Below are 14,238 nucleotides of genomic sequence, written 5' to 3'. Positions count from 1 at the left end.
TCTACAATCTGATATCCAGATATACCAGCCCAATTTATTGAAAATTCTTTCTTCTTTCTATTTTATATTTTTGGCTTCTTTGTCAAAAATCAGATGTCCATAGGAGTGTGAATTTGTCTAGGTCTTTAATTCTGTTTATCCACCTATTTTTATGTCAATACCATAAGATAGAAATATATGGATTGATTATACGTGGATTATGACAAATTTCTTTTGTCCTAAATAATATCTAATAAAATAATAAAGTATAAAATTTCAGTAAGACTGTGATGAGAGAAATCACCAAAAGAAGCATGAAAATTTGCCAAATTTGCTGGAACTAGGAAGTGGCTATATCCATGAATGCAGAGCTGAGAAAATTGCCATGCCAATTTGGATAGATTTTCTGTAATAAAATTCAAATTATGAATAAGTCTTATCAGGTGGAAAGAAAAGGAGTGGATTGCAGGCTCAGTAATTAAAGTAATTACGAACCTATTGAGACAAATAGCTGGGCTATGTATTTGCTTTAAGTAGCTGCCCTTTCATCCAAAAGAAAAGAAAGCAATTGTTGTAAAAATAAAATAAAATAAAATAAAATAAAATGACATTTCTAAGGGTAGTCTAAATTTCTTGTGCATATTCATATTCCTAAAAAGAAACTTAATAGATATGGTAACAGAAAAAGCATTAAAACTGACATGGTTCCAGGTTATCACCTGGTTTAAGTAAGAGTAGATTAAATCTCTTGGAAGGTCTCCTGTGGGGGGAAAATTATAGCATGGTGGTTTAGCATCCTGAGCTGTAAATTGCATTCTTCATTTCAGAAAAATACATTTCAAAATATGAATTAAAAACCAACATGTAAAGTTGCTAGATATGTATTTATAATTTCAACCTGATTGTTATAAAAAGGATTAGAAAAATATGGAAACTGTTGCTGAAAGTCATAAGCTAACCTGAAAGACTGAAGCTAGGTGTTGTTCTCATGAAAGTCATTTTCAGGATAGTTCTAGGTGTTATCAATTTAACCCTGCCCCATTTCTGCCCCCATCCTCCATTAAGGACAAGATACTACACAACTCAATCAGTAGTGACCTTGCTCCTCTGATTTTCTGACATGTAACTTAATTTTCCTCTTATCCCATTCAAATAAAAAGTAACTGGTAGTGCGAGGGATAAAGTAAAATTATTTTTACTAGCTATTTTTCAGGTTGTCATTCTTGACAACAGGTACCTTTCCTCTTTTAGCCACTTTGCTGCTCATCTAAGGAACCTTTAAGATATGTCTACTAAACAAGAACTTTCAACTCAGAGCAAATTATTTCAGCCATATAGCTGTACTTAAATATCTTTCAATGTATAAGCTATTCAATTCCTGGAATACTATAATGACATATTTCTAAACGTTTACATAAATATTATTACCTGATTATAAGTGTTTGTAACCCTATGTGCCCCAATGATGAGTGGTCAAATTTAAAAGAAACCAAGGGCTGGATGGAATTTACGTTGATTCTTTTCATTGTTGCCATATTTGTTTCACCAAAGATTTTCTTCTTCATTTTTTATCCAAATTACACTTATTAAACTATATACTCTTCTACATTATGAAATCTGATACATGAAAACACACTTTTACACTATGATTCTAATTGGTACATACTCACTCATTCTTCCCTGAGTCTAATTTATACATAGACACCTACTCTTTTACATTACAAAATCTAACTATGGACACACGATGAAGTCTAACTGATGCATGCATATACATCCCCCTACCCCCACACACTTGTATACACTATGAATTCTAAGTGATGCACACTTACACTTTTACAGTATGAAATCTAATTGATGATCACGTGTAGAATGATGTTACAGGTGAGGCAGGCACAAGATAGAATGAGGCCTGTCACTGGACAAGAAGGAAAGATGGGCAGCAGAAAAGCTTGAAGGAAGAGGAGGAGGAGGGAACAGAAGAGAGAAGTCTGGGAGAGTAGCCATGGGACAACATAGAAGCTGACTTTATGATTCCACGCTGTACCTTTACAGGTTGTTACGAATGTTTAAGGGATGGATGTATATGGGGCTTTGTATGTTTAGGTGGGCAATTATATCCATTGGATCAGAGGTTATTGTGTTGTGTGTTCTCTCATGTGTAGATTTAAGTGTAAGGGGCTGTGGGCAGCTGGTCTGGGCTGCCATGGAGTTGGGATATGTGTTTCTGGCATGGAAACCTGCCTTGGGAACTAGATAGGCAGAGAGATTGCTGCCAGGCTCAGAGAGAGGCCTTTGGCAGTGTGATATGGGATGGAGCAAAGCAGTTCAGAGGCTTTGCTAACTGAGACTTGAGATATGTAGCAGATATCCGGATCTAGTCTGGATAAAAGACAGCATTTTATTTTTTATATTTTTACAAAACAAACATGCACATACTTTTACACTATAAAGTCTGACACCCACAGCCCTGTATGTTCTCATCACATTAATTTCCTTAGAATTTTCCTTACAAAAGTATTTAAGTTTATAAAATCGCAAGGTTCTACATTTTGAACTTTAACAACTCTTTATGATTAGAAAGTTTGAAAATTAAATTAGTTCATTTAATAATTAATTTGTTTCCTTTTGAAAATGCAGCTCACCTACCAATAATTAAGCTCTCTAATTCCAACAAATATTACATTCATTATAGCTATCTGTGATGTTTTGTTGGCTGGTTAGTTGGTTCTCTAAGTGACAAACTTATTGTCAGTCAGCCACTAAGCCTGGGCTAAAAATGTCTGATACCTCGGAACCAACCCCAGAGTAATATACTCCCTCCAACAAGGTCATACCTACTCTAACAAGGCCACTCCTCCTAATAGTACCACTCTCTATGGGCCAAGCATTCAAACACAGACAACTATGGGAACCATTCCTATGCAAATTACCACATTCCACTTCTTGATCCCCATAGCCTTGTAGCTATAACATAATACAGAAATGAATCCCATCCAATTTCAGAAGTCCTCATCGTCTATAACAGTCTCAGACTTGTCTAAAAGTCCAAAGTTCAAGTCTGTTTTGAGATTCACGCAATATTGTAACTACCTATAAAACTACCATATAAAATTAACTACCCTATAAAATCAAAATAAAAAAGCAGATCCACATCCTTCCAATATACAATGGAACAGGATCTACATATACATTACTAGTCCATAAGGAAGGAAAGAGAACATACTGAGAAAATACTAGACGAAAAACCTGCTGGGCAGTCTCTAATTTTTGTACCATATCTGATGTCAACATGTTCTTTAGATTTCTAACTCTTTTCAGCTTATTTGACTACAGCATAGTTCTTTCTCTTAGGCTATTTCTACTCCCTGTTACCAGCTTTGCTCTTCAGGTATCCCATGACTCTGACATCTCCAAAATCTTGGTGTCTCCAAAGGAATCCAGGTTTCACTTGCACAGGTTCACACAATGACCTCTCTAGGCCTATATGCATGGACAACCCTGACAAATCTATGACCTCAGCAGCTTTCCTGGAGATTACATAGTCCATTACTTCTATCCCACTAAAGCCAGAACCATGTGACTGAAGCTGCCGCATTCTGTGGCTTGATGGAGTTGGAATGTGGCACTTTCTTTCAATTACGTTTTTACCAGCTTCTGCTTTTGCTGGTTTCCTTCACTGCCTAAGGTTAGCTCTTCGGAAACCCATGATGAAGACCTAACTTGCCTTGTACTTAGACCCTATCTTCTGAATGCTGGAATTAAAGGCATGTACCACCATGCCTAGACCTAAGCTATTCTTCATTCCTTTTAGCAAATTAAAAGCTTAACTGCAGGGATGGGTGTGTGCATCTTGCCCTGAGATCACCACTTCTATAATCCATTTAATAGTAGGCTTTACTTTAATCTCTATCTCCTTGAACACAGGACTTAGCTCTACTCCACTTTCATGTGTCCCATTTCTCCATAATATATACATTTCATATTTTTACCTGTTCAGCTTGTTCCTTTTTTATTATAAATCTTTATAATAGCCACATGACAAAGTCAATGGTGGACTATTTTGAAATTTCAAACAAGGACAAAAGCAGACACCTTACTGGCCAAAATATAAGAACAGTATCTAGGCCACATATTAGAGTTCTCTGCTGAAACCTCTTGAGCTGGGTCTCCACAGATCAAGCCACCTTTAGCATGACTGTCTTCCATAGTCTTACCGGTATGGTCCACTCAACCCCACTCTACAACTGTTCAATCATTTTATCCAATCCAATGAAATTCTAAACAGCATCATGGTCAGACTTTCCCTGATACCAACTTCTGTCTCAATTTGGGTTTCTATCACTGTGAAAGCACCATGATGATGGCAACTCTTATAAAAAGAAACCATTTAATTGGGGCTGGCTTACAGTTTCAGAAATTTAGTCCATTATCATCATCATGGCAGGAAGCATGGCAGCATGCAAGTAGAGTAGACATGGGTGTTAGAAAAAGAATCGAGGATTCTAAATCTTGATCTGCAGACAGCAAGAAAGAGAGTGTGTGTAGGTGCCCACACCGACAAATGGAGGTTCCACCGTGATTGGGAAAGAGATTTTCTGACAGGGTCAACCTGGGAAGCCAGCTGGTGAAGAAGGAGGGATATATTGGGGTATGATGGGCCAGAAAAGGCCTTAGTGATTTGGGCTAGTGTGAGTAAAACTTGTGTGTTTTTTAACCCCACAGGCTTACGCCTGGCTCTTGGTACCACGTAGGTGCAGGCACCGACAAATGTATGCCTCTGAACTTGGGCTTAAGCATCTGAGATCACAAGACCCATTCCCACAGAGGCACACTACCACTAACAAGACCATACATACTCCAAAAAGATACACCTCTTATTTGTGACACTTCCTATGGCCAATTGTTCAAACACATAAGTCTATATGAGCCATTCCTATTCAATCCACCAGAACTATATAGCTCTGCTAGGTCTAAATGTCTTTAGTAAGTCAGTCTGGGCTGAAACTCATAGTGATAATTTTGCATCTGTTTCTGGAATATTAAAATTGCAGGCCTGAAGACAACGTTGTTAACGTCAAACAAATATGATGTCTGGTCTTGACAATGGCTACAGAACATCAAGTAACAGATTTACATATAAGAAATGCCTGCAAATACAGCAAATATAAACTTTTGGTATTGAAAACCAGAAGAACTTGAAGTTGAACAATATCGACCCTTTATTCCCTGGGAACACACAGGCCACTCCTAGCAGGGAAGCAGAGAAGCTAATGGCAGATCTGGACCTCTTCTTCCATTTCTCCAAGACCAATCCCCTAGTCTCATCCCCAGCCCTGCATCAGAAAACCTATACCACACACCCTCACCACATCTCTAGTGGATCCCACAGATCTTCCATTCCTAACCTGCCTCCCAGTAACTCCAATCCCAGCAGGCAGCCCTGGGAACCTATAGGGCACTCTGAACAGGAAAACAGTAGCTCTAAACAGTAGGTCTCAATCAAATTCCTCCCCCCAGAGAGCCCATGAAACTCCATGGAACTCATGGAAGAGAAGGAAGAAAGACAGTTTGAGTCAGAGGGGATGAAAAACAAAAGAAAACAAGGTCTTCTAAATCAATATGAGCAAAGCTCATCTGAACACACAGGAACCGAAAAGGCATGCACAGGGATTAACTAGTTGATACCAGATTCTTTGTGCTTCTATCATGTCTTCCAGTTTAGTGCGTGTATGGAATTCCTGGGTTTCTAAACTGATTGTTGTGATTTTTTAATTGGATATATTTATTTATTTACATTTCAATTGTTATTTCTTTCTCTGTTTCCTGTTCATAAGCCTCCTATCCCATTCCCCTTTCTTCTTTTAGGTCCTTTTCCAACATCGACGTCATTGTTTTCATTTTATCGTACATATGTTTCATAGTACTGTGCAAAAGCTACAGTGCCTACTGTACTATATACTAAAAATATTACTGAAGATTTTGAGTATTTTTTCAAGGATGATTTTAACAAATTTTTATTGTGTACATTTTCTTAGAAGAATAATAATTTATTACATTGTGCTAAACAATGTGTTTTGAAGTATCAAATGCAATTTGTTAAAATATAAATTATCTAAAATATTAACAATAAATGGGTGACACTTAATAAAATATTATATTAAGTTCAGACAATTTAAGTTTAAAGTGTTGCATTTCCTGTAGAAAAGAAATATTTTCTACAAAACATTTCTTTCCATCTTAATGTTCTTTCCATCTTAATGTTCTCTGAGAGACGGTTAAATGTTCTAGTGACTATGTTCATTAAAAGAATCTAAGTCAATTACCTTCTGCTATTCTATAGGAGATTAAATATATATTAGCACAATGTTATTGAGGAAATTAAAATTCTTTATGTAAAAAATTCATATTCACTAGATACAGGTCAATTTGATCTTCAAGAGCGTAAACATTGTTGAAAAGAGAAAATGAGAACACAGAAGAAAAACCAATTATGAAGTAACTCTATTCTTTAGTCTACATTGGTAAAAAGGCCTTGTCTCTAGAATTTCTTCTGCTCCTCAGACTTTAGATACTGGAGTAAACGCATCATACTTATGAATTAATACTGTTTGATGTAAACATTAATTAATTTGTAAACAAGATGCTATGTAAATGCTATGTAGATTTCTTTTACATCAAGAAAATATGAAGAAATTACCATAGAATTATGTCACATAAAACCATTTTAATGTGTTAATTTGATACTCCAACTGAAGAACATATTTGTAATCTCATGATATCTCTCAGTGTAGAATTTTAGAAGGAATACATGATTGTCCTTATTGTTTTCTGGAGTCTTCTAGTGTTGTTTGTTCAAAAAATGAACACACAATTCTCCAAGGTCCTCAAAGTGCTCAGGTAGATCCCGTTCCTTGCTATCGGCCAGGAAAGAAATAACATATTCAGAATGTTATTCCAAGTATTATGCAAGTTTTCTTTAGTAAAAATACTTTCTTATTAACTTTTTAATTTCCAGATAGTATATTTTGCTCATATTCTTTTCCCTCCTTCTAACTTTCTAAATCCTTTCTCCACCTAAAATGACATCTTTAGTTAAACTCTAATTCCTTCCAAAAGTAAATGAATTCACCTTGCTATAATTTATCCTAATGTATATGCTTATACCTGATGTCTTACGGCTCAATGCTCAGGGAGGGTAGAAGAAGTGTCAAATACTAAAGTTAAAGACTATTGTGAACTATTATGTGGGTGTTGGAAGCAAATTATGCTCTCTGGAGGAGCATCCAGCATTCTCAACTGCTGCGACATTCTCCAGTCATGATTTTTTTTTAATATTTCAACTTGTTCAGTCAATGTAGGAAACGTTAACATGATCATGAAAACTTGCTGCTGTTTTTTGTCACCTATTAGTTTACCCTCAGAAATTACTGTTAGAATATTCATTACCATAATATACTATATATATCCTCATTATGTATATAATATATCCCTTATGTATATCTCTTATGTATATTAGTCATACAGTTGTGAGTTTTTTTTCAAAAATTGGAAAAACCTGTCTTATAACTATGTAATCCTGTTACAGATGGTTGTTAACCACCATCCAGATGCTCAGAATCAAACAACATCCTCTACCATAGCAGGCAGTGCTCTTAACAAAAATGTCACCCCGCCAGCCCCACACTCATTATGTAAACATAAATCTCCATGTTTCACTACAACGGTTTGAAACTATTTAAATACATCTTTGACAGGTATAGCTGGTGAAGAAAGTTTTCACCTTATTGAAGCAGATTGAAGCTTTACCTTATTGAAGCAGATTGAACTTTCAAATCACTTTTCATTTTCCAAGCTATATTTATTATGAAATATAAACAGTTATTAACATGATTTAAATGCTGAAAACAAATGGTTAGTGTTTAAATAAACAATCAGCAGGAGCATTTTTTATTTTCATTAGCTTATTTACAGAATTAATAGGAGGAATAGAATAATATGTACTAAAATCATGAATACACTTAAAACTGTCCTGATTTCTTTGTCTTTTATAGATCATGGGGAAAAAAACTGACACAAGGTATGTGCTTTAAGTTGATTTTATATGATGGAATTTTGACATTTGGCTTATTTTCAGGACCTCCAAAATGATAGAGACATTCTGCCTGACTGGGACAGCTCTGTGATCATGAGGACATTCACTTAATCATAGAAAACCCTACTAGTTATCAAATTATTAAGCTGCCACCAACACAAAACAAAGTTTATAATTGTTTGCTGAAATGTTAGAGTCCTATTAATTTATTCTACTGGAAAAACTCATTTTGCTTCCCTAGTATTTTTTTAAGTTATGATTAAGAGCACCCAGTGGACCTTTTCAATTTTACATTGAAAAACAAATTCTAGCATAACACATCTTGAAGACATTAAAGAATTTTGTTTTAAAAATACGAATTAACTCTGTCTACATTTACATAACCTATGATTATAAGTGAATGTTTTCTTCAACATGTTCCTTAGAAAATTGTACAGTATATTACCTAAGGACCCACCTATACCACTCCTGGCCATATACCCAAATGATGCTACAACATACAACAAAGACACATGCTCCACTATGTTCATAGCAGTCTTATTTATAATAGTCAGAAGCTGGAAAGAACCAAGATGCCCTTCAAGAGAAGAATGGCTACAAAAAAATGTGGTACATCTACACAATAGAGTAGTACTCAGCTATCAAAACAATGGCTTCCTGAAATTCATAGGCAAATGGATAAAGCTAGAAAATATCATCCTGAGTGAGGGAACCCAATAACAAATAAACACACATTGTATGCATTCATTGATAAGTGTATATTAGCCCAAAAGCTCAGATTACCCAGGATATAACCCATAGACCACATGAAGCTCAAAAGAAGGACAACTAAAGTGTTGATGCTTTAGTCTTTCTTAAAGGAGGGAACAAATATATTCATAGGAGGAGATATGGGGAAAAGTTTGGAGCAGAGATTGAAGGAATAGACATTCAGAGCCTGCACCACCTGGGGATCTAGCCCATATATATATATACAGCTACCAAAATTAGACAATATTGATGAAACCAAGAAGTGCATGCTGACAGGAGCCTGATATAGCTGACTCCTGAGAGGCTTAGCCAGAGTGTGACAAATACAGAAGCAAATGCTAGCAGGAAACCATTGTACTGAGAATGGGGTTCACACTGGAGGAGTGAGAAAAAGGATTGAAGGAGCTGAAGAGGCTTGCAACCCCATAAAAACAACAATATCAACCAACCAGAGCTTCCAGGGACTAAACCACCACACAAAGAGTATATATTGGCAGATTTATGGCTCCAACTGCATACACAGTAGAGGATAGCCTTGTTGGGTACTGATGGGAGAAGAAGCTTTTCATCCTGAGAAGGCTGAACCCCCCAGTGTACGGGAACATCAGGGCAGGGAGGCAGGAAAGAGGAGAGGTTTGGGAAGGTGAACACCCTTATAAAAGAAGGGGGAGGGAGATGGGACTGGGGGCTTATACATAGGAAACCAGGAATGGGAATATCATTGGAAATGAAATGAGAGTCTCCTCTGAGACAGGACACTTCCAGTTTTTGCCCAGCCCAAAGCCGAAACACTCCCACAACACTTTGTTCACAAATCACCTGGGAGAGATAGCTCGACTCTCAGAAGTGCAGACAATCCTGAGAGCTCAGGAGATACAACCATTCCTGGCCCAAGATGAACCAGCCTGGTACCCTCTGGATACAGGAGCCTAGGAGCAGTCATGGGCAGGAACCTTCCAGTTTCAGCCTGAGCCCAGAACTGAAAGCCAGTCACCAGGAACTCTGACACACCTAAGAACAAAGGTAAGACCAACTATTCTGCTCCAAGTAACCCACCTGGAGGCTTTAGGACACAAAACCAGAGCATCTCTCTGTTTCTAAATCATGCTGAAATTAAACAGGTCTACAGGAGTGCTGACACACAGGCCTACAGGAGGGTCAAGTCACTGTCAGAGACAGCAAGACATGCTAACAAACACCAGAGACAATCTGAAGGCTAAAGGAAAGGTCAGGAAACTAAGCAACAGAAATAAAGACTACCTGGCATCATCAGATGCCCGTTCTCCCAACACAGCAAATACTGGATATCCAAACACACTGAAAAGCAAGATTTGAACTTCAAATTACATCTCATGAGGATGATAGAGAACTTTTAAAAGGACATAAATAACTCCCTTAAAGAAATACAGGACAGCACAGATAAACAAGCACAACCCCTTAAGGAGGAAACACAAATATCTCTTAAAGAATTGCTGGAAAACACAACCAAACAGGTGAAGACATTGACAAAACTATCCAGGATTTAAAAATGGAAATAAAAACAATAAAGAAGGCACAAAGGCAGACAAGTCTGGAGATAGAAAATCTAGGAAAGAGATCAGGAGTCATAGGTGCAAGCATCACTAACAGCAGACAAGAGATAGAAGAGAGAATCTCTGGGGAAGAAGATATCATAGAAAACATTGACACAACCTTCAAAGATAATATAAAATGCAAAAAGATCCTAAACCCCCAAATCCAGGAAATCCAGGACACAATGAAAAGTTCAAACCTAAGGATAATAGGCATAGACGAGTACAAAGACTCCCAACTTAAAAGACCTGTAAATATCTTCAACAAAATTCTAGAAGAAAACTCCCCTAACCTTAAGAAAGAGATGCCCATTAACATACAAGAAGCCTACAGAACTCCAAATAGATTGGACCAGAAAAGAAACTCCTCACATCACATAATAGTTAAAACACCAAATGCACAAAACAAAGAAAGAATATTAAAAGCAGTAAGGGAAAAAGGTCAAGTAACATATAAAGGCAGACCTATCAGAACTACACCAGACTTCTCACCAGAGACTATGAAAGCCAGAAGATCCTGGACAGATGTCATACAGACCCTAAGAGAACAAAAATGCCAGCTCAGGCTACTATATCCAGCAAAACTCTCAATTAACACAGATGGAGAAACCAAGATATTCCATGACAAAACCAAATTTACATAGTATCTTTCTACAAATCCAGCTATACAAAGGATAATAGATGGAAAACTCCAACGCAAGGAGCAAAACTACCCCATAGAAAAAGGAAGAAAGTAATTTTTTTTTTGCACGAAACCAAACAAAGAGATCCACACAAACGTAATTCCACCTCTAACAAGAAAAATAACAAGAATCAACAATCACTATTCCATAATATCTCTTAACATCAATGGTAAAAATTTCCCAATAAAAAGACATAGACATAACATACTGGTAACATAAAGAGGACCCAGCATTTTGCTGTATACAGAAACACACCTCAGTGACAAATACAGAAACTACCTGAGAGTAAAAGGCTAAAAACAACTTTCCAAGCAAATGGTCCAAAGAAGCAATCTGGAGTAGCCATTCTAATATCGAATAAAATCAACTTTCAATCAAAAGTTATAAAAAAGGATAAAGAAGGGACCTACATAATTGTCAAAGAAAAAATCCACCAAGATGAACTCTCAATCCTGAATATCTATATTCTAAATGCAAGGGCACCTACATTCATAAAAGAAACCTTACTGAAGCTCAAATCACATATTGTACCTCACACAATAATAGTAGATTTCAATACACCACTCTCCTTAATGGACAAATCATGGAAACAGAAACAAAACACAGACACAAAGAAAGTAATAGAAGTTACAAACCAAATGTATTTAACAGATATTTTTAGAACGTTTTATAGTAAAACAAAATAATGCACTTTCTTCTCAGCACCTCATGGTACCTTTTCCATAATTGACCATATAATCAGTCACAAAACAGGTCTCAAAAGATACAAATAGACTGAAATAATTCCATGTATCCTATCAGATAACCATGGACTAACAACAGAAACGACAGAAAGCCCATATATAGATGGAAGTTGAATAACACTCTTCTCAATAATACCTTGGTCAAGGAAGAAATAAAGAAAAAAATTAAAGACTTTTTAGAATTTAGTGAAAATGAAGGCACAACATACCCTAACTTTTGGGAAACAACGAGAGCAGTGCTAAGAGGAAAACTCATAGCTCTGAGTGCCTCTGAAAGAAACTGAAGAGAACATACATTAACAGCTTGACAGCACACTAAAATCTCTAGAACAAAAACATGCAATCACACCCAATAGGAGTAGAAGGCAGGTAATAGTCAAACTCAGTGCTGAAATAAAACAAGTAGAAACAAAAAGAACTACACAAAGAATCAACAATACCATGAGCTTAGAGAAAAACAACAAGACAGAGAAACCCTTAGCTAGACTAACCAGAGGGCACAGAGAGAGTATCCAAATTAACAAAATCAGAAATGAAAGGAGACATAATAATAGATCCTGAGGAAATTCAAAAAATCATCAGATCCTACTACAAAAGCCTATATTCAACAAAACTGGAAAATCTGTATGAAATGGACAATTTTCTAGACAAACACCAGGTATCCAAGTTAAATCAGGATCAGATATGCACCTAACAGTCTCATAACTCCAAAAGAAATAGAAGCAGTTGTTAAAATTCTCCCAAACAACATAATCCCAAGACCAGATGGGTTTAGTGCAGAATTCTACCTGATCTTCATAGAAAACCTCATACCAATACTGTGCAAATTATTCCACAATAATAGAAACAGAGCACTACCCAATTCCTTCTCTGAAGCCACAATTATGCTTATACCTAAACCACACAAAGACCCAACAACGAAAGAGAACATTCAGACCAATTTCCCTTATAAACGTCAACACAAAAATACTCAATAAAATTCTTGCAACCCGAATTCTAGAACACATCAAAACCATCATCAAACATGATCAAGTAGGTTTCATCCCAGGGATATAGGGATGGTTCAATATACTGAAATCCTCAAAGGTATCTGTTTTGTAAACAAACTCGAAGGAAAAATAAAACACATGGTCATCTCATTAGATGCTGAGAAATCATCTGACAAAATTCAACACCCTTTCAATTTCAAAGTCTTGGAAGATAGGACTTCACGGCCCATAGCTAAACACAGTAAAAGCAGTATACAGCAAACCAGGGATGATGTTGAGGTGGGAGTGGGTGGGAATAGAAGCATCCTCATAGAAGCAGGGGAATGGGAGGGGAAGTATGGGAGATGGGGAAGGGGATAACATTTGGAATGTAGTTACACAAAATATCCAAGAAAACTAAAATTAAAAAAAAAACCATAAGTGAAATCCAAAAAGAAAATGGCTGATAGTACCAGAAATTAGCCTAGACCCCAGATTGAATGAAAAAAAAAAAACTGAACGAGCATCTGCATTCACTTCTATGTCATTAAGGTAGAGGCCATGTGACCAGCCTGCCTCCCCATTCTGCTCACAGGTCTTCCCTGTGGCAGTGGTCTGCACCTATTCTTAAAATTTAAAGCTAATTATACACTCCACCTCAAATTGTTTCTACTTAGGTATTTGCTCACTCCACTGAAAGCATGTAATAAAATTAAGTTGGGAAACATAAACATCCCTGACTATTACTTTTAATTTTGAAAAAATAAATTCAATTAGTTGGATTGTAACCTAAAGGGAGGAAGCTTTAAGAAAAATCTTAAATCAAAAGTAAAACATAGCAATTATGTTATTGCTTATTTTTGAGAAACATGAAAAACCTAAAAGAAAATTTCACATAACTGAAAACTAGATGATTTTTTAATAGTACTTTTGACTTTACATATAAAGGGTATTTTTCTCTTATTTTTCCTTATTCACGATCTAAGGAAACTTAATCTCTTATGATAATGTAAAAATGAAACAAAACTAGTAACTTCATGTATTAAAGTTCATAAATTTCATTTGCATTCTGTAGACTTTTCTAGAAATATGAATAATATCTTATAATTGTAGGAAAAATTGTATAATAATTTAATGACTAGTAACATATAATCACTTTTTAAAAAACTTTTAATTTGATGCCTTCCCATTATAAATTAGCGTAGTCATATTGTTAGATGCTTATTTGATGGAAACTGTTAACGGACAAATTATAAGACATTTATAGTACCAAAAGAGTCTGAGAATTAAAGAAAGAATTTTCAATACTTTAATACAGCTTTCAAACTTGAAAGTATCTTTTTAAAACTTAAACTCCTTGGTATTAAGTAAATGATGCTCCTACCTTTTGTAAAACTTTAATGTGTACATACCATAGCTTACAGCCCATAACACATCGTCTTCTGAGAATTC

Source organism: Rattus rattus, chromosome 3 (assembly GCF_011064425.1).
Source record: "Rattus rattus isolate New Zealand chromosome 3, Rrattus_CSIRO_v1, whole genome shotgun sequence".
NCBI lineage: Eukaryota > Metazoa > Chordata > Mammalia > Rodentia > Muridae > Rattus > Rattus rattus.
Note: the sequence above shows the minus strand (reverse complement) of the source record.